At 45.2% G+C, this 19,778-nt stretch overlaps 1 long non-coding RNA gene across 1 annotated transcript; it reads left to right on the forward strand.

Moving 5' to 3' along the window:
* The first annotated feature begins 3,982 nt into the window (after nt 1-3,982).
* On the forward strand, nt 3,983-18,543 carry LOC139357262 (uncharacterized). The gene is made up of 5 exons (XR_011610170.1): nt 3,983-5,271; nt 7,991-8,049; nt 12,676-12,758; nt 13,067-13,219; nt 13,710-18,543. It is a non-coding gene; the product is annotated as an uncharacterized lncRNA (long non-coding RNA).
* Nucleotides 18,544-19,778: the final 1,235 nt, after the last annotated feature.

The raw sequence follows: 19,778 nt of genomic DNA on the forward strand, positions 1-19,778 counted from the left end.
TTTTATGGGGGTGGGGAAAATGTGACAGGAAAGAAAAAAAATCAACAAAGGGTGCAGGTTCAGGCAGGTTTCCACTGTGGCTTCTGGGGCTCCTTCCCACTGAAGAGCGATGATGAGAGAGCCAGAGTTATACCAACCAAAGAGCAAGGCAGCTGAAGTCTTTAACTTCTATCTCCACCAGCGCTGGCTGTGGCTGCTCCCTGTGGCACTACCTCTGACAAAAGCTCTCTGGTGGGAGTGGCAGGTGTCTGTCACAGCACACCAATGGGTGACTAGTAGGTGCCCCTGTGTTTGGGTGGCTTATTGAGCACCTGGGTAAGGCTGGAAGAAGAGGGTGTGGAAAACACTACAAGAGATTGGCAGAGGGCATGAATAGGCAAGTCATAAAAGAAATGCAAATTAAATTTTAAAAAATTGTTTTAGATGTATTTTTTGGATCTTTAAATTGCAAGGACTGGAAAGAATGATAACACCCAGGAGTCAGTGAGGAATCTGGAGACCCACTCAGTTATATGTTGCGGTCAGATTATAAACTGGAATAAAGTTTGAAAGGCATTTTGACAATACATACTTAGGAATGATTCTCATTAACAAAAGTAATATGGGCATATCTCTTCCTGTCAACCTTAAATAGTCTGATACAGCTTAGAGAAGATATTCAGAACCGGTGTGCTCTGTATATATGGCGGTAGAGTCATTACAAATAATCAGGGACTGATAATTATCCCCTACTTAATAGTTCTCCCATGCCCGCCATCAACTCTTGCTAACTTTTCTTTCTTATAACTTCATTACCTGAAATTGTGTCATATATATTTCTGGTCTGTTTAATGCCTACTTCCTTTTGGTAATGTAAGTTCTGTGATGGTACAGACTGGTCTTAATTGTGATCACCTAGATTTGTACCTAGATAATACTCAATACTTATCTGGTAAGCAAATGCAAGGTTGCATAAATGGATGGATAAATGGATGAGTGGATGGATGAGTGGGTGGATGGATGAGTGAGTGGGTGGATGAGTGGATGCATGGAAAGATGAGTGGATAGATGGATGAGCACATCTTTGCTGATTGTTCTTTAAAGGTGAAGAGGAGATGGTGGGTAGGTTGAGGTCTGGTTTTGCCTAAGTGAAGTGAAGCCGTTGATAGGTTTGGGGCATGAACACCACTTACTCCATCTAGTGCCAGTCTTACCTGAGGACGACTTGACTAGGAACCCATATGACACTTTATACATCTATTAACCGATCAGACAATTCCTTTTGTGTGACCCCTACACTCATCCACAAAAATGTCCCATTTCTTTTAGAAGAAATATCATTGTCCTCAGTCAGCTGCTTCTGCTGAGACCCCTCCTTCCAGAAGATCTGGTGGAGGAAGCCCAAAGGCTCTTTCCGTCTGGAGAATTTGCAGGTTGTAATGCATCTCATCCCACTCGTGGAAGAGCAGAGACAGCCCAGTTGGGCGAGCACTTGCTGTGGAGATACACAGCCCTACAGGAAGCAGCTGCCTTGTGCCTGTCCTGCTGGGCTTCATGGCATCACATGCTTCTGCCAACTGGAATCTTCTGGTGTGTGGTCCATGGGGATCAGATTTAAAGGCACCGAATTCTGAACGGTCGTACAGTGACCTTGTGACAAAGTAGTTTATTACATGACAATGGCACAGTGATGGTTACCTTCCCTAAAATATCACGGAAAATTTCCCCTTTATGTAGTATATTTGCTAAAAATTGTATAAAAATAGCCTAGTTTATAAAAGTAGCACTAACCAAGTATACCTTAAAGTTTACATTTCTTGGACCAAGGATGTCTGGGTTCAATCTGCCTCACCATCCTGGCCAGGCCTCTTTTTGATGGGTTTTGTGTGGGAACAGCAGGAGGACCACAGTAGGGAACAAGTGGGGAGATGTAGCTCACAGTCGTCCGCTGCTGCCCTCGGTTCCTCCAGCTCTGACTCTCCTGGCTCTGCAACTTCTATGACTGACGTGTCAGCAATCGCTGGCCTTGCTCTGCTGTCTGGTGTTTGGGGCCTTTGCATTGCTACCCATCAGACCCTGGTGTTCATAAGTGTTTGGTTTTATCCTGCTCAGTCCCACTGTCATACAAGACTCAGCCTTGGGATCTCAGGGAAACACGTGGGTCTCCTGCATGAAAAGCATGGGGTCCCTTCCCTTCATGTCTCCAGCCCTGAGAACGAGTTGCCTGGTGGGAAGGAAATTCTTGGCAAATGTGTTTGGGTGGAATTACTATAAGGACTGGGTCTTTAAAGGCAACACCTCCAAAGAGTTCTACCTTTTCATGTGGATGATTTGCTTCGTTTTCCTGGGAGTCAACTTGCCTGAGAACATTGTTGTTGAGTCCTTGCCAACTCAACAAGTTAGGCAACATCTTGGAACTGTTTTTAATGAGAGATCTCTGTTCTAATTCTCCTGGATTTCTCTTCAACTGATTTCGATGGAGAGGAGGAAAAGAGGTCTGTTCTTGAACTTGAGTCTTGGTCTTACCACTACTGGGACTTGAATGGTAAGAGGAAAATGTTGGACAGACAGATGTAAGGATTTGATGGTGAAGAAAAGGCTTTTTCACAATCTGTGTTTCTGTGACCTTCCTGAGGCTCTCTTTCATCCTTCATGGCCTGGCATAGGATTCTCCTGTGTACTACTGAGATGTAGTATGGGGCTACAGCTAGAATTTAGAGTTTTCCCAGCTCGGAAAGTGGGCAACGACATGGGCAGCCTCTTGGGATGCAGCTGGGGTCCTAACTAAAAAGAAGCCAGGCTGGGCTCTCACAGGGGACAGTTGGGGTTGAGAAGTTCCATCCCCATGGCCTCCTTCCTTGGGACCCACTAAGGCTTGTTGAGAAACGGCAAGCAATTTCCCATCATTATTATTTGGGGAAATTTCATCCATTTGAGTGGAGGTTTTGTCCGTTTCTGGTTACTCTGAATTCCATAGGATTCCAGGCCCTTCCGGCTCTGAAGAGGAAGCTTTCTAGCAAATGTGGATGCTTGTTTCCAGTCCTGTAGATCCATATTCACATATTTTCTCACTCACTGAAGGGGTCAGGAAGAGAGTTGAAACCTCAGCAGGAAATTGGGTTGGGGGTCTAGGATGGAGCAGATTTGGAGCAATGCAGTGTTTTTGGAACCAGGCCAGGGAATGCCGTGGTAATTACTCTTTGTATTTCTAATGTTTCACAGGCTGAGCTTGGTGGTGTGCTTGATGCAAACATGGCAGATACGAGCCTGGTGTTGTACCCGTGGGCCAGGATGAGGCAGGCATGGGTGTGTGTGAGGCTCTGGGTGTAGAATCAACCAAAAGTGGAGACTTGCTAAAAGACTCTGTCTCCAGTAAATTAACTACCTGTGGGCCTGACTCCAGTCAAGATTGGCACCAGACTACCTTGGCTGAAGTGTCAGGGCCTCACATCAAGGTCATGCATGGAAGGAGGAATCCCAAGGAAGCTGGGGAAGGCCACTGGCTTCTCCCCTTGGGTGGAAAGGTGGAAGCCCTGGGGTGGGGGTTTAGGAGCAGTGCTCCTGTCCCCACAGAGTTGGCTTGGCCATGATGGAGGAAAGCCCGGGTCTCAATCTGGAGCCTTCTAGAAGAAGGGGAGGGCTGATGTCAGGCAATCAATCATGAAACCTTGATGTTGGGATCCAGTCCTTTTGGAGGGGAGTCCTTTTTTTTAAACTTTTATTTTAAGTTCAGGGGTACATGTGCAGGTTTGTTACATCGGTACACTTGTGTCATGGGGGTTTGTGGTACAGATCATTTAATCACCTAGGTATTAAGCCTAGTACGTATTAGTTATTTTTCCTGATCCTCTCTCTCCTCCCATTCTCTACCTCACCATAGGCCCCAGTGGGGTAGGGGACCTTCTAAGTCCAGAGTAACAGCAGCTTTTATAAACACAGGTTTTGCTTGGTGTCCTGTAGGCTCCCCTAGCTGGGCCGGCAGAAGGAGGTGGGCACAGAGGATGGCGGGGAGGGCAGTGGGAGGAAAGGGAGACAGAAAAGAGCAAGGGCTCTTGCTGGAGCCTGGGTTCCTCCCAGGTATTAGGCCTAGCATGATGGGGTTTGTTTGGGGAGCTCATCTCAGGGAACAGGAGCAGGGCTGGAGAGAGTGAAGTGGGGAGGAGGGCAAGGTCTTCCACAGTGCCTCCTCAGGCTGGCACCACTGTGGACTGCAGGATCCCATTCATGGGGCACTGAGGAGTTGGGGGGACCTGCCTCTCAGAGTGGTCTGCCTGAGAACAGAAGGAGGAGCCGTCATCTAGTACATGCCTTCCCCCCCGTCCAGGGCCGCCACACACAGTCATTCCCAGGCTGTGTGCGCACCATGCGGGTGTCATAGGAAAGGAGCCCACAGGTACCTCCTGCAGGAAGCTGGTCGCTGCCACAGTGGCTGGAGTAAAAGGTGGGATGAGAAGCCAAGAGATTGAGTTCAAGCAGAGGGCTCTGTGGTATGACGGGAACAGGAAAGGCTTCTGTGATGTTCATGAACTTGGTTGGTAGCTTGTGGGTAACCCGTGTCTTTCTATCTGGGGGACGGGACATTGGTCACCTTCAATTCTTGGGTTTCTGCCAGATGGCCTGGTTCTGGGGGAAGGCCAGGTGTGGGAGTCAAGAACAGCAACTCACTTAACCTATCTATCTGAGACTTAGTCTTCTCACCTGTAAAATGGGAATAATAATTTATTTCCTGTCTCCTGGGTATTGTGAGGTAATAGTGAATTACAATAATAAATTTCCAAAGGAAATGCCTTGAGGTGTGTAAATCCCTATGCGGGTGTGAAGTGAAACTAATAGTGAAACACGGATGCATGTGAACTCTTTGGTGGTTGTGACAGCTGGCCCCTTGAGGGTTCTAGGGTGCCTAGTGAGTGTCTGGCACTTTTATATGCTTAATATCATCTCATCCTCCTTGCAGCTCCTATGCCGATCGCTGTTATTATTCCCGTTTACAGATGAGGACACAGAAACTCAGAGAGAGCAAGGGCCTTGCCCTGGGCCCTGTAGGAAGTGGTACTGGGAGGCTCCACACTGCCTGTCTGCATTGCAGAACCTCAGCCTGTTTCCTGCCCCAAATCTCTGACGCCTGCTTGGTTAAACACGGTGTCATCTGGCTGTGTAGCACTGTGGCAAGTAGTCTACTAATCCTGATTGCTTTCTAGGAAGACCGGCAATGGGATGGCTGCCACCTGCTTGCAGGGAGAATGGAAGAGGCCAAGGTCAAGCCCAGGGGCAGCCAGGAGGAGGCAGAAGCTGGTAAGGAGGCTGGTTTTGCTTAGCACAAGGATTGTTACCCAGGCTTCGTGAATTAGGCTTGGGGCAGTGTCTCAAGCTCTTGAATGGCTTGTATGTGTACGGGCCCACGGGTGCATATGCTTTTCTCTAGGAAGCAGGTTCATCATTTTTATTAGTGTCACAATAATCCATGACCCAAAGTTTGAGCGGCAGTTCTCCACTGGGCCACTCCGGCATAAATGCAAGTGGTACAGGGCCCCTTGGATGTCTCTGTACACAATGAGACCTGGACAACCTGTCCTTCTGAATGGCTTAAATTCCAAGAATTTTGCTTCTTTGTGTGGCTGCTTTTAATTTTATGTTTTTACCTTTTTGCTACTATTATTTATGAGCTAGAATTAGGAATTTTCTGAGAAGAACTGGAGGGAGGGAAAATGTGTCCCAGCTTCATCATCCACGTGCTGTCTTCCACGGCCTTTACTTTTGTCTGCATTTTCTCCAAAAGGTTTAATGTTCTTATCAAATTCAGTTTTCTTTCTCTCACTAATACGTATTCATACTCTTTCAAGCAAGCAAATCTGCTTCTATTAGGCAATCAGCTCTTGCAGATTACACCTTTTTTAGTTGCTAGGCTAGAAAAATAAAAATAACCTAATAAGAAAGTGTTTATGTTGAAAGTAGGTATTGCAAAAAGAATAGTTCTTTTAAAAATAATTCCCAGAACAACTCTTAACAGGTCTTGATTCAAAGACGTTTTGTTTTCTTTTTTTTTTTTTTCTAGTGTGAAAAGCAATATAAATAAACCAGATCCTTTCCTTGTGTAGGGTGGTTAATATTAGCACACATCACACCTGGTATTTGACTTCTTGGAAACTTGCTAAAAACCTTGTGTGGCCATAATCCCTGACTTGATTAACTGTGATTGAGTGTGTTCTGCAAAGTAACAGGAGCTTTAGATGTCTCTTGAAAAGAAAAGCAGAACAGACACAAATTGCCAAAATGAAAGAGCAACACAGTGATGATATATTTTCACAATTTGAAATACAAAAAATGTGGTCAAAAGAATCCATTCGAGTCAGAGATTGGGCTCTGTCTGTGGCCACAGGGGAAGCCAGGTGCCCTCCCTCTTCTAGAACCTGAGAGCCCACCACCCTGACCTTGGAGGGACAGTAAGACTTGAAACCCCTACCTCCTACTGAGGAGTCCCTTGGAGAAATCAAGGGCAAAACTGGCCCCAAGAATGGAAAGGGGCTGCAGTTCTAAGGTGGTCTGGGGCAGAGCTTGCCTTCTGTCTTCTGAGAAGTGGCTGGGGGTAAGACCAAGTCTAGTGGGCCTCTTCATCAGAAGATATCTGCCCTGCCCTTAAAAAGCCAACAGCAAGCTGCAGTGTAGGCAGGGTTGCCAGATAAAATATAGACTGCCTAATTAAATTTGAATTTCAGATGGACAAGGAATAGTTTTTCAGTACAAGTATGTTCCATGCAGGTAGGTGCCATGCATGCTTCCAATATTTCATGGGACATTCTTATCCTAAGAAATGATGAGCGGTTTACCTGAGATTGAAACTTAGCTGAGCATCCTGTATTTTTATTTGCTAAGCCTGGATACACTAGCTCAAGGCAAAGTAGGCGTGGACAGACTGTTTTGGCTCACCTTTCTGGTCAGGGCTATAGATTGTGCTCTCAGGTTCTAGAACTTCATGTAGCTGGAATGATGCAGTATGCCTTCTTTTGTGTCTTGCTTCTTTTACCTGGTATATTATTTTGAGATTCGTCCCTGTTGCTGCCTCTATTGTAGTTTGTTCCCTTTTGTTATTGAGTAGTATTCTACTGTAAGAAAATACTACAGTTTATTATCATGTCTGGATGGGCTTTGGGTTGTTTCCAGTTCTTGTCTATTATGAATAACACTTTTATGAGTTTTGATGAACAAGTTTGTCTGTGTGTCTCTGTGTGTGTGTGTGTGTGTGTGTGTGTACACATTATTTTCATTTTTTCTTTTCTTTCTTTTTTTTTTTCTTAGACAGAGTCTCGTTCTGTCACCTGGGCCGGAGTGCAGTGGTGTGATCTCAGCTCACTGGAACCTCTGCCTCTTGGGTTCAAGTGATTCTCCTGCCTCAGCCTCCCTAGTAGCTGGGATTACAGGTGTTCACTACCATGCCCGGCTAATTTTTTGTATTTTTAGTAGAGATAGGGTTTCACCATGTTGGCCTGGCTGGTCTCGAACTCCTGACCTCAAGTGATCCACCCACCTTGGCCTCCCAAAGTGCTGGGATTACAGGCGTGAGCCACTACATCCAGCCACTGTTTCATTTTTCTTGGGTAAATACCTAATAGTATAATTCCTGGATCTTCTGTTGTATTAGTCTGCTCTCATGATGCTAATAAAGACATTTCTGAGACTGGGTAATTTATAAAGGAAAGAGGTTTAACTGACTCACAGTTCTACATGGCTGGAGAAGCCTCACAATCATGGAGGAAGGCAAAGGAGAAGCAAAGGGATGTCTTACATGGCGACAGGCAAGAGAGCATGTTCACAGAAACTCCCATTTATAAAACCATCAGATCTCATGAGACTTATTCACTATAATGAGAACAGTATGAGGAAAACTGCTTCCATGAGTTAACTATCTCCACCTTGCCCCGTCCTTGACACAGGAGGATTATTACAATGCAAGGTGAGATTTGGGTGGGGACACAGCCAGCTGTATCATATAGTAAGTGTATGTTTAACTTTACAGGAAACTGCAAAACAGTTTTCCAAAATGGCTGTACCATTTTATACGGTGGCCAGCGATATGTGAGTATTCCACTTGTTCCCCGTTCTTGCCAACACTTGACATTGTCTGTGCTTTTATTTAGTTATTGTAGTAATTGTAAAATAGTGTCCAAGAATTGTGGTTCTAATTTGTGTTTCTCTGATGATAATCCAGTTGAAAATCTTTTCATTTGCTTAATGACCATTCAAGTGTCAAAATAAATTGTGTGTTTGTCTTTTGCCTGATTTTTTTGTTAGGTTGTGTGTCTTCTTATTGAGTTACATGGGTTCTTTCTATATTCTGGACACCAGCCCTTTGCAGGTATCTTTCTCCAGTCTCTGACTCGCATCTTCATTTTTATAGGTGTCTCTTGAAAAGCAGCGGGTTTTACTTTGATTAACTCAAATTTGTCATTATTTTTCATTAATGTTTAATGCTTTTCATGTTCTAAGAAATCTTCTTGCCTCAAGGTCACAAAACATTTATTTTCCTATGCAAGTTGTGTAATTTAATCTTTTACACTTATATCTAGAATCCATTTGAAATGAATTTTAGTGTGTGGTGCAAAGTCAGGGTTGAGGTTCATTTTTTCCCCACATGGTTATCCACATTTTTCCTTCATTTACTGAAGAGACCACCCTTTCCTCATTGATTGCATTGGTGTCTTTGTGGGAAATTTATCGATCATGTATGTGTGTGCCTGTTTCTAGGGTCTATCCTGCTCCACGAATTTATATGTCTGTCTTTATACAATAGCACATAGTCATGATTATTGTAACTTTACAGTAAGTACTTGAATCACTTGTACCCAAATACCTATAACAGATTACTCCACTTTCTGGCAGAATCCAAGCTAAGACAACTGGGGACATCTTACTGCACAGCTCCTTGCTAGCATCTCTATATTTTTTTACATTGGTACCTACAGTGACCTGGATCTGTTTCTGATCCTGTCTCTGGACTGATCTATAAAAAGCATTAACTGGCTATCCTTATCTGATATCACTGTAGAAAACATGTATTTTCCCTTCCTCTCTGCAATAACCTCATAAAATTATAAAAGTATAAGTTGTTAAAAGTTCTTAAAAATAAAGCTTACTTTGCATTTCTAATTTCTTAACTTTTAGTCTTTTTCTACTTTCGCTCCAAAAATGTTACCACAACAGACAAATGCCAGTGGTAAGTGTTAATACCAGCAGTTTCAGCTTTTTTAAATACCAAAGAACATGTGGTTCATGAAACATCCCTCGTCTGACGTACTCCCATAGCCTTGTTCAAATTCCTGAAGAATTCCCCTGTCTAAGAACTGGGATTCCATCTCTTTCTCTCCTTCTCAGAAATGTGCATCTAAGTCAAAATGATTGAGTCATATTATTATAAAGAAAATCTCCATTTCGAAATGGTCAGTACTTCTTATCTGGTACTTTATTGAGAGTAACAGGTTGCCTGTGTGCTAGCACAGATCTGCTGCTCTGTGTTTTGTTTAACTCAGCACAGAACCATGTACACAGCAGGGGCTTAATACCTGTAGAGTGGATATAAAAATGATATGGTTTGGCTGTGTCCCCACCCAAATCTCACCTTGAATTGTAATAATCCCCATGTCAAGTGTGGGGCCTGGTGGAGATAATTGAATCATGGGGGCAGTTTACCCCATACTGTTCTCATGGTAGTGAATAAGTCTCATAAGATCTGATGGTTTTATAAATGGGAGTTCCCCTGCACATGCTCTCTTGTCTGCCACCATGTAAGATGTGACTTTGCTTCTCTTTCACCTTCTGCCATGATTGTGAGGCCTCTCCAGCCATGTGGAACTGTGAGTCCATTAAACCTCTTTTTTTTCTTTATAAATTACCCAGTCTTGGGTATGTCATTATTAGCAGCATGAGAATGAACTAAAACAACAAATAAATGATCTACAAATTCAGCTGGATTCCACCATGCTCTGTATGCTATTGCAAATTAATACAGTGTGCTCAGTCAAGTCTGTCTACAGCAGGGAGATGTGCCTCCACCTTGGTGATGGACCTGTTGGTGATGAAAATTGAAGGCCTAACAAGAGACAGATTGCACTGTCTCTTCCCAAGTCCGTGTTTAGTGACATCATGTTGGTAGTTTCCAATCAGCCAAGATGGGAGTATTTACACTATAGACATTGGCATGAGCTACAAATTAGAACTTTTATCTCCTCAAGGAGCAGATTGTTAAACACCAGTGCATCACTGGACATGACCTTTCTGCTGGTAGGGAGGCAAGGTAGCAGTTGAGTTTTCATAATGTGCTGTTGCTGTGTGGGACGAGGAAGGGCTCATCCTGACTGAGGCAGTCATTTTAGGGACTGACATCTCCTTGCTGTAGACAGACTTGCCTGGGCACACTGTATTAATTTGCAATATCATGTAGAGCATTATGATGGAATCCAGCTAAGAACAACCTCAGAGCCAGTCTCCAGAGGTCCTTCTAGGAGAGGGCGTGGCCAGTGGTTGGCTCCCTGGTGTCCCCATCTGTGTCTGCCTTTGTGCCACTCGTTTGCTCCAGCAATTGCAGGAGACTGGGACCCCCTGTCTTCAAAATTACTACCCCTCTTTATGTAGAGGCACACTGCCTAAAAAAACAGTTGGAAAATTTTCCAGATAGCTTTGACTCAGTAATTATCTGACAGCATGTGAACTATCTCTTGGGTCTTTTACACCATCAAACCAGATTGGCAGCACGAAACTTATAATCCTATTTACACATGTTTTGGGTTAGGAAGGAGTGGTACAGATTTTGTTCTAAACAGCATTGTGGTATTTTTAAGAGCAGTTGCATTTCAGTTTGAATTAAGTTTACATATAACTGAAAAAGGATATGACATTTCTTATAAACAGGAAAGCAGCATCAATCTGGGATGCCACTCACGTGTGAGAATCTAACACGGGATGTTCCCCCTTCATTTTGAGAGTGTCTTGGAGAAACTCAGAGTGTTCCATAGCTTGTGTAGTAGTACATCATGCCATCGTTTCTATTCTGTTTGGGGGCCACTGAGTTATCCATTAGTTACTACTTGTACAATACATTCTATATGTGGGCTCTGTGATAAATGTCAAGGCTACAAAGAATGTGGCTCTTGCCCTCCGGGACTACAAATTCATTGTGGAAGACAGGGCAATAAAGCAATGACAATTGGGTGCAATCAGTGCTTTACCGAACTTAAGAAGAAATCAGGGAATCTTTCCAGGTGAGGTGCTACTTGGACATATATTTTCAAAGCAAATGAGTGAGAGTTATTCTAGCAGACGAGGAAAATGAGGCTGCTTCGGACAGAGACAGGTGAAGGTGAGAAGGAGACCCTCTTGCCTCTGGGGATCTCTCTTGGGCCCAGGGGACGTGGATCAGGGGCAGGCACCCATCTGGGAGGATGGGGCTCACGTTTTGTGGACCCATGGAAATGATATGGAGCAGGATATAAAAGTGGGATCATTTTGTTCAGTTTCAGAGGATCCCCAAGAAAATGACTGCTATGTTCCAAAGCAAAGTTTGAGGCCACTCTGCAGGAGGTGGTGAAGAAAACAGGCGGCTTTCTTACTCCTCACCCTTTACCCACACTCAGAGTATAGAAAAGGGCTTGGAGATAAAAAGAAGATTTTGGAGAGAGTTACTGATATGTTGTGAGTCCCAATCCCAGCCCCAGGGGAGTGGAGGGATAAATAGACACCATGGGTAAAGAGATGAAGCCCTCACGCTCCAGAGTGGGTGCCCAGCCTGCAGAAGGCGTGGACCCGCAAGGACGGGTAACTGCAAGTGACATCGCATATTTTAATGGAGTTGCTATACTGGATGATTTTACTACTACCTTGGATGGGCGCTTGTATTATCTGGAAGTGACCAGAATACTGATGAAATGTGACCTAAATTTCATTCAAGGGCAGGAGAAGATTCAGCCTCCAGTGTCAATTTGAAGGGTTGAGGGGATCCAAAATAAAATTACTATATTGTTATATCCACGATTTGAATTGTGCTTGTTCAATGACATAGTGGTTACAGATATGTGCAATTTTTTCTGCTGGGAGAAGGGTTTATATACATATATATTATATATAATATATATTACTATATAATATGTATATGTTATTATATATCTCTCACGCACACACACACACACACACACACACACACACACACACACATATATATAACTCCAAAGAGGAGAACTCTGGTGCACAGATGGTGGCTGGCAACCAGGGCAGAGCAGAGGTGGGGAAGACACGTGGCCCGCAAGGAGCCTGATATCTCAGGGCTGCCGGGCACCCTTGTTCACTATGGTCACTCAGGGTGTTCGCCTTTGCTGCCCTTGCATTCTGTGGAACACCCCGGGTCCTTTCTGTGCCTTCTTCATCTTTAGGAGCTTCCATGTGGCTGGGAGGGCGTCTGTTTCTAGCAACTGAAGGATGTGAGACAAACGCCCTGACTTCCAGGGGCTCTGTTGCCCAGGGGAGTTTGAGAGTTCGTGCCTGGTGGGGTCACTCACAGGTCTGAACTGCCCCCTCTGCTGGGATTCACAGCCCTCCTCCTGTCACCCTGCCTAAGAAGACGACACCCAGGCTTTCCGCTTCATTCACCGTCTCAAAGCCACATCACATAGAAACTCAGGGTTTCTATTTGACGTTTCTTCCTCATTTGTGCAGATGTCTGCGGGAAGGACACATGCTACACCCCACGGTCTGGGAGCCACAGGCAGATCATCAATGTTTAGATGATGACATTCAAGGTATGGCAAGAAGGGTGCACAAAATATTAGGGCTCCAGGGAAGAATGTGTGTATCAAATCGTCGATAAAACTGTGGCAGACTGACAAAATCAACTTTCAATGCTGCACTTTACAACTTGGTTATGAAACACTAAGATGTCATGGTATATGACACGGAATCTCTTCTATCTGGGGATGTAAAATAAAACCCCTGGGAATATACTTTATAGTTCTTACGGGGAGAGCTCACTGTGTTTTCCAAGCCAAATAAATTTATATTATTAGAAAGAGAAGTCATGTTTATTTATTAAATTATTTGCCTGGTTTAGTGTATCATTGTTGAATTTCACACCGAAAACATACGGTGTAATAAGAAGCGAAAAGCCCCAAGTTTAAAGTCTACGAGAAAGGAAATGAAGTTGTGGACAGCTGTTCTCTGTTTCTCAGCATGACTACAAAGGAGGGGCCATCTTTTCACCACAGTGAGTTTTGCTTCCTTTTCAGAGATTCATTACATGTATTCCTGGAGAAAATACAGGCCCACGTTTTGTGAGTTGTGAAGCACCAACAACGCGACGTTTTGCTCCCGTACCAGAATTTTCCTTCTAACAATTCTTGGTCCCGGGAGAAGCTAGATAATTAGCTAAGTTTGTTGAATTTGTGATAGGAAGATGATTTTTTACTTCGTTGTAGGCAAAATGGGTACTTTGATGACAGGCGTGCCCCCGGGGGAAAAGGACCTCTTTGAGGCCTCCTCCAGGAAGGATGGCTTCTCAGGGCTGACTCACTGACACACACCTCTTGACTTCAGTAGTCAGTGAAGGTCCCCCTCTATCTCTCTGAGTTCATCACTCTAAACAAGGGCAGGGCTAGTCTACATTGTGATTTTACTACATAGATATTGTTCCACTATAAATTTAATAAAATTTGTTGTCAGTTTTTGGTGGTTATAATGATAAATTATATTTCCAGGTATCAGAGTGTGCTCTGAGATTTAAATTGTAACATCCAAGATGAGCAGATATCCAGTCATCGTGGAGAGAGTGCTCAGGCCTGCCAGAGGTGACCATCCTCCTGCCTGAAGGTTTACTCACGACAGGAAGAGAGGGTCGGAGAACCTGGGCAGCAGAGAGTGCGTGGAGCACCAGAGGCAAACACGTGGGCAGTGCCATCCACACCCTGCCTGGGGACATGGAGCCTCATCCAGAGGACTGGGCGATCCAGCCCATCGGCAGGAAGGACAAGGAGGCTGTGTTTCCTGTGACAGTTAGCAGGAGGCTCACTTAGCCTACTCCCTTTGCTCTGAACCCACCCCAGTGAAAGCGTGTTCTTACTGTGTTTTGACTTCTGTCTAAGAGCTGCCTACAGGGAGAGAAAGGGGCTGGCCTTGGAGGTGGTTGTTCCCACTGTAAATCAATGCGGCATTGGCCCTGTGACTTTTGTCTTCCCCTGAACAGTGCATCCTCTCTTGATGGGCTTCAGTGGCATTGGCTCCAGAGTTGGAGAGTTGGAGGTTGGTGGGGACTTCTTATTCTGCCTGTCTTAGATGGCATCCATCACCCCTGTCCATAAACACACATTGTCATGGTGACAGGTGGTCATGAGACCTCAGCAATAATGATTCTAGAAACTGCGGAAAACCTATTACAGTGTGAAGAGGGAAATAAAAATTGCCCAGAGCCTCTTTATAGAGAGCTAATGACTGTTTACAAATATTATTCTTATTTTTATCTTCTTGCTTTTTAACATATTTCAACTCATACAGTATAAAAATGTTAGTACACTTAACGGAAGCTCAGATCCTAAATGAGAAATGCTCTTTAGAGAGGCAAATTTATCTCTAGGTTTATCTGCCAGAGAATGTATATTCCTTATACACCAAGAATAGGCTCCGTAAATATATGAATAATTTGGTTTGGATTTACCTACAAGCAGATGATTTTCTTTGCTCACTTTTCCTTCTTGTGTATCAGACCATTTTTTTCTGAGACCATTTTATTTCTTTAAGGAGTGGAACCTTTTGAGAAGTTCCTTTGAGGAAGGTTTGCTGGCAGAAAACTCAATTTTTTGATAGTTAAAATGTCTTTTAAATTTTTGCACTCATTCTTAATAGGTAATTATCTTGGGCTTACAATTCTAGGTTGACAGCTGTTGTCTTTCATCATGTTAGAGATATGAATCCACTGACTTCTGACTTCCATTTTTGCAGCTGAAAGTGATATTTCAATCGAATTGCCCATTCTTTGTGCAGTCTGCCTTTTCTCCAGGCTTCTTTTAAGATCTTCCCTGTTATCTTTCGTGCATTTTTTTTTTTACAGTGTATCTGGGTGCTAGCTGTTCCAATGCCTTCTGCCTGAGACTTGTTGTGCTTCCTCAATCTGAGGATTTGTGTCTTTCATCTGGAAAATTCTGGAAAACTCAGAGGAGCCACTTTCCCAGATGATTGTGTTATCCCATTCTCTGAAGTCTTTCCTTCTGGAATTGCAATTAGACATATGTTCCACATTCCCACTGGCCTTTCCTAGTTTTCATGTCTCCTTCCCATTTCCCATGTCTATGTTTTTTTCTATATTCTGATTTTGCAGTCTGTATCTGATAATGTTAAGAACTGTGGTTTTGCAGGTTTGATTCTGCTGTTTGTTGCTCCTGCTTAATGCTCATAGTATCTTGTTTTTTTCGTGTATTTTATGATTTAATTTTTTAAATTATGATCTCATGATCAGTGGTATTCAGGGAGTGGTTTGAGGCCTGGGTTGAGAATGCTTCTCCCAGACAGCATGTGTGTTTGTTTCAATCTGGCTACTGCATGAAGGCCTACTTTAAACTGAATTCTTAGCCGAGATACTTTTGGACCACAAAGATGTTATGAAATCAGGCCCTAAACCCACATAAGGTCTGGTGTGTTATTTTGAATTATCAGGGAACATTTTTTCTCCCTCCCACCAGAACCTAGGTTAAGATGGTAAGATTTTCACCATCTCCCCGGTTAATCTTCCCCGGGAGGGTGTGGCATCTTGTGGGGAGGTCTTTGAGCTGACTCTTCAGCTTTGTCACCAGCCCCATTTTTCGTAAGCAAACCAATTCAGAAAGAGGTCAGCTGAGTGAGGACACTGTAAACCTTACGGGCAAGAGTTATCATTCAACTTTGGAGGAGAGCTCCATGTGACTCTCTAATGGCAGACACTATGGAGCATTGTTTGAAGAGAGTTGCAGATGTTGACCTTCTCTGACATAACAGCCAATAAAAACTCACATTAGCACAGTTCAGTATTTATTTAATTGTGATTTATACTTACTGGATGAGTTTCTTGCCAACTAGCTTATTAAAAGCTCATGCACATACATCTAAAGAGGTCATATTGCCATTTTGGAGTGTCATTCCTGATGGCAAGCAACAAGGGCGCACATATTTAAAGCTATTCTTACAACTTTAACTTGAGCATCTTTTAGTCGAAAATTAGCATAAATTAAATGAAAAACTTGAATTACCTTAGGTCCACTTTGGAAGGAACTTGAGACTGCTTTAGTGTGTTACTAAGAACTCATGGTAAACTTTGTTTATCCGATATGTTTATCTTCTCATTTCCAATAAAATTGAGCAGAGATACTTTTCAGGTCCAGGTCTCTCTGCCCCTGCCCTCTCCCTGTGTCTTCTCCTCCAGCCCTAGCTCCAACCCTGCAGACCCAAGGGGAGAGTGTGTGGAAAGGGAGCGGCTTCCTCCTTTGCTGGCCTCAGCCTGCTCCACAGTCCCTCCTTGGCCTCTGCAAGCCTGCCCATATCCTTTTGTGGAACCCTGCATAGTCACCCCTGCTGAGGGCTCCATCGGTTCCCGGTCCCTGCCAGCAGGGTAACCTAGATATCCTGCATTCTTCCTTAATGACCCGAAGGCTCACATCCTCTGGGTCCCTGCATACAGCGAGGTGGCATGTCTGTCTCTCTGAAAGATTAGTCTCCATGAGGCCTCTTGACTAAGTGGTGTGTCTGGTCTCCTGGGAGGTATGTGGCCAGTAGGTTTTCAAGCGATTTAATTCTTAACTAAATAACAGTGGAGGCAAGATGTTAATTATGGCAGCACCGTCCTCCCTTGGCTGCACTTCTGGGTGTGAGAACGGTAGTAGGATCATAGTTGATGCTGGAAGACGTGTGTGTGGTCCGCGGTCCACCCAACCCATTGGTGAAAGGGAACAAGCCAACACGGACATGCCCTCCATAGCTGTGGCAGGTGCAACTACGGTGGAGCCCTGCACATCCCTGGGAAGTGCATTTTGAATGTGGACATTATCTGTTTTGGGTTTGGCGGAAGAAAATTGGCTGTGAACTATGTCTCAATCCATTTATGTCTGGAGGAGTGATGGGTAAACAGTGTTTGCAAGTCATCAGTTTCTCTAATGTGACAGAGGGAATTTCTAGCTCTCTGATGTTTCTGACATCCCCGACTGTGAAGGCCTATGCTAAGGCTGCCTGCTGTGGGTGGGGTACTGTCTGCCCAGGTACCCCAGGCCCTTTTGACAAGGGCTCTTTAAATGCAGGTTCATCAACAGCTCCAGTCCTATTGCCACAGCCATACCACAGCAGTGTGGATTCCTGCTTGGTGCATAGTCTGTTTCCACCCCTAAGGCCATGCGAGGGACTCTTCCTGGCCATTCTGTACAGTAAAGGTGCAGTGTGAGGAGAATTCAACAACATCCTTCTTCGTGCCTGCCCCTGGGGTCCGCTGGGCATGTAATGTGGCAGGATGGCTTTGCAAGACGAGGTCCGCATGGCAGATGTTGGGGTGGCAGGGCACCCGGCTGCACACACATCTGCCAGGCCAGTGTGCACGCTGCTCACCTTGGCAAAGGAAAACCTTTCAGTTTCCATTGGTGCAGTTAGGGCTGGTGTGTCAACATTCTTCATGTCATCAGGAAGTAAAATACATGCTGATTGACGGCAGCACCTTCCGAGGATATCCAGGCTTGTGAGATTGCTCTGGTTGGTTTCAGGCAGGTGGTCTGCATCAAGGGTGAGGCTAGGGGTGAGCAGGCCTGAGACTTAGCTCTGGGCAATGCGGGCTCTCAGAGAGCAAGTGAATCCAGTCTCCCTCAGTCAACTGGGGACTGACCTGGCACCTCGTAGCTGAGCAAGGCTTTGGACAAGGCATGAAACCTCTCCAAGCCCCCGCCCCTCATAGGTAAAATGGGTGTCTTAATAATTCTCTACAGGGCTGTCACCAGGGTTCAAAGAGCAATGCAAAGTCAAAGTCTCCATTAAAGAGCGGCTACTCAATACATATGTCTTACCCCGTCCTTGTGTTTATTGTTCATGAAACCACTTGCCATGTCATGTGCATTCACACACGGCTGCCCCGGCTGGGTGGCTGCAAGAATGACTCTTACCTTTCTGCTTCCCACAGCTGGAAAGCCCGGGCCCTTCCTTTTGGTTTCATATTACTAATCCTCCACCTTGTTTGTAAGTCCTTGTTAAGGGGAGAGTGCCTTCTTCCCGGTGGAAGTTTCTGCCTCAGTTTCCCTGCCTTCCTCAGCCTTGTAGGCACACCTGCCCTGCTGGGCTCTTCCACTAGCTGCAGCCCCTGCCTCTGCATCTCACACTTCCTGAGGGCAGGGCTGGGAGGAACCTGGCGAACACCAGAAGTGGAAACTTGGTGCTCCTTCTCCCTCAGCCTCCCGGTGCTCAGGACTCCGCATGTGGGCACAGCCAGGAAGTCCAGTTCTCAGGCTTCATGCCCCAAGTCCCATGCCCCCTCCCACCCAGCCATTTGAGTCCCTTGTCAAGCCTCAGGAGACCCCACTGGTGGCTTTGAGCTGGAGGTGGCTGCCCCTAAGGCCAGCCTTGTGACTGCAGGAAGGAAAGTGTGTTCCTGGCTCCCAGGAGGGACTCAGACAACATTTCCCCTTGAAACCCTGAGGTACTGGGTGGGCACAGCAGTCCCGCAGTGCTGTGGGTGAGCTGGCATCAGGGGCCATCCTGTCACCTGAATCTCCAAGTGTGCATTGTCTCTGTGGGAAAACTGGGTCCAGGCACCAGCTGATTCGCAGACTCACTGACTCCAATGTAAAAATGGACTGTGTCCAAACTCCTTCCCCTTCCCCCCTCAGGTCTAGTAGAACAATGGCTTCTAAAAGGCAAAATGGAATATTTGCAAATAACAAAATGTGCCTTGGACTGTTTGGAAACAATGTCGTACTTCTCCTTTTCAGTGTGAACCAGCATTGATTTATATTTCAGCCTAGACCTCCAAGACCTTGATGGGCTTGGCTCCCTTTGCCCTTAGTTCTCTGAGCCTTGCATGTGGGACCCCTTACAAAAGGCTAGGAGGGGCTGGGCCCACCGGGCTCTGAGACAGCGTTGCCCTGGTCCCGGCAGATCTAGTAGCCACGGCCTCCGCTCAGAGGCTCAGCTCTGGTCGGCCTGCTGGTCCTTCCCTGCCTCGTGGCCTGGGGGCCCTCCTGTGCACCCGGGCCTGGCTGCTTCTCTTATTTAATCAACATTTGGGTAACTGAAACCTGGTCTCTACCCCCGTGGAACTTTCTGCCTGAGTTTCCCGTCCAATACTCTGATTCAGGGTATTTACATTTTTGTAAGGAAGACCCAGGGGATTTCCCAGAGCAAAATGGTGCTGGTCTTTTAAGATGGAAATGTGCATTGTGAGCCCCTGAAAGGAGGGTGAAAAGGGAGGGAGACCTTGCTGCTCAGTCACCCTGGTGAGGACTTCGTGTGTCCTCCCGGGTGGATGTGAGGGCGTTGCAGGGGACAGACGCTGGGAGAGAAGGGCTGATCATGCATCTGAAGTTCATTCAATTACTTTCTATTATACATGGTGAAAATCTGAGGAAATTAGTAAAATCAGAACCAAGGGAAACTGTCAACAGTCCCCATCACCTGAAGAAAGTCACTTCTCAGGTTTTGGTGTCCCTCCTCCCAGTCTTTCTCCCCTCCTTTTTATTCTGGTGTAGTGGTGATCACTATCGTGGCAGTGATTCAAAACAACTTTCCTTTGTGGGAGGAGGGGAGAGAGATCCTTTTATTTGGAAAAAATGGTA

This window comes from Macaca nemestrina, chromosome 11 (genome assembly GCF_043159975.1).
Source record: "Macaca nemestrina isolate mMacNem1 chromosome 11, mMacNem.hap1, whole genome shotgun sequence".
Lineage (NCBI taxonomy): Eukaryota > Metazoa > Chordata > Mammalia > Primates > Cercopithecidae > Macaca > Macaca nemestrina.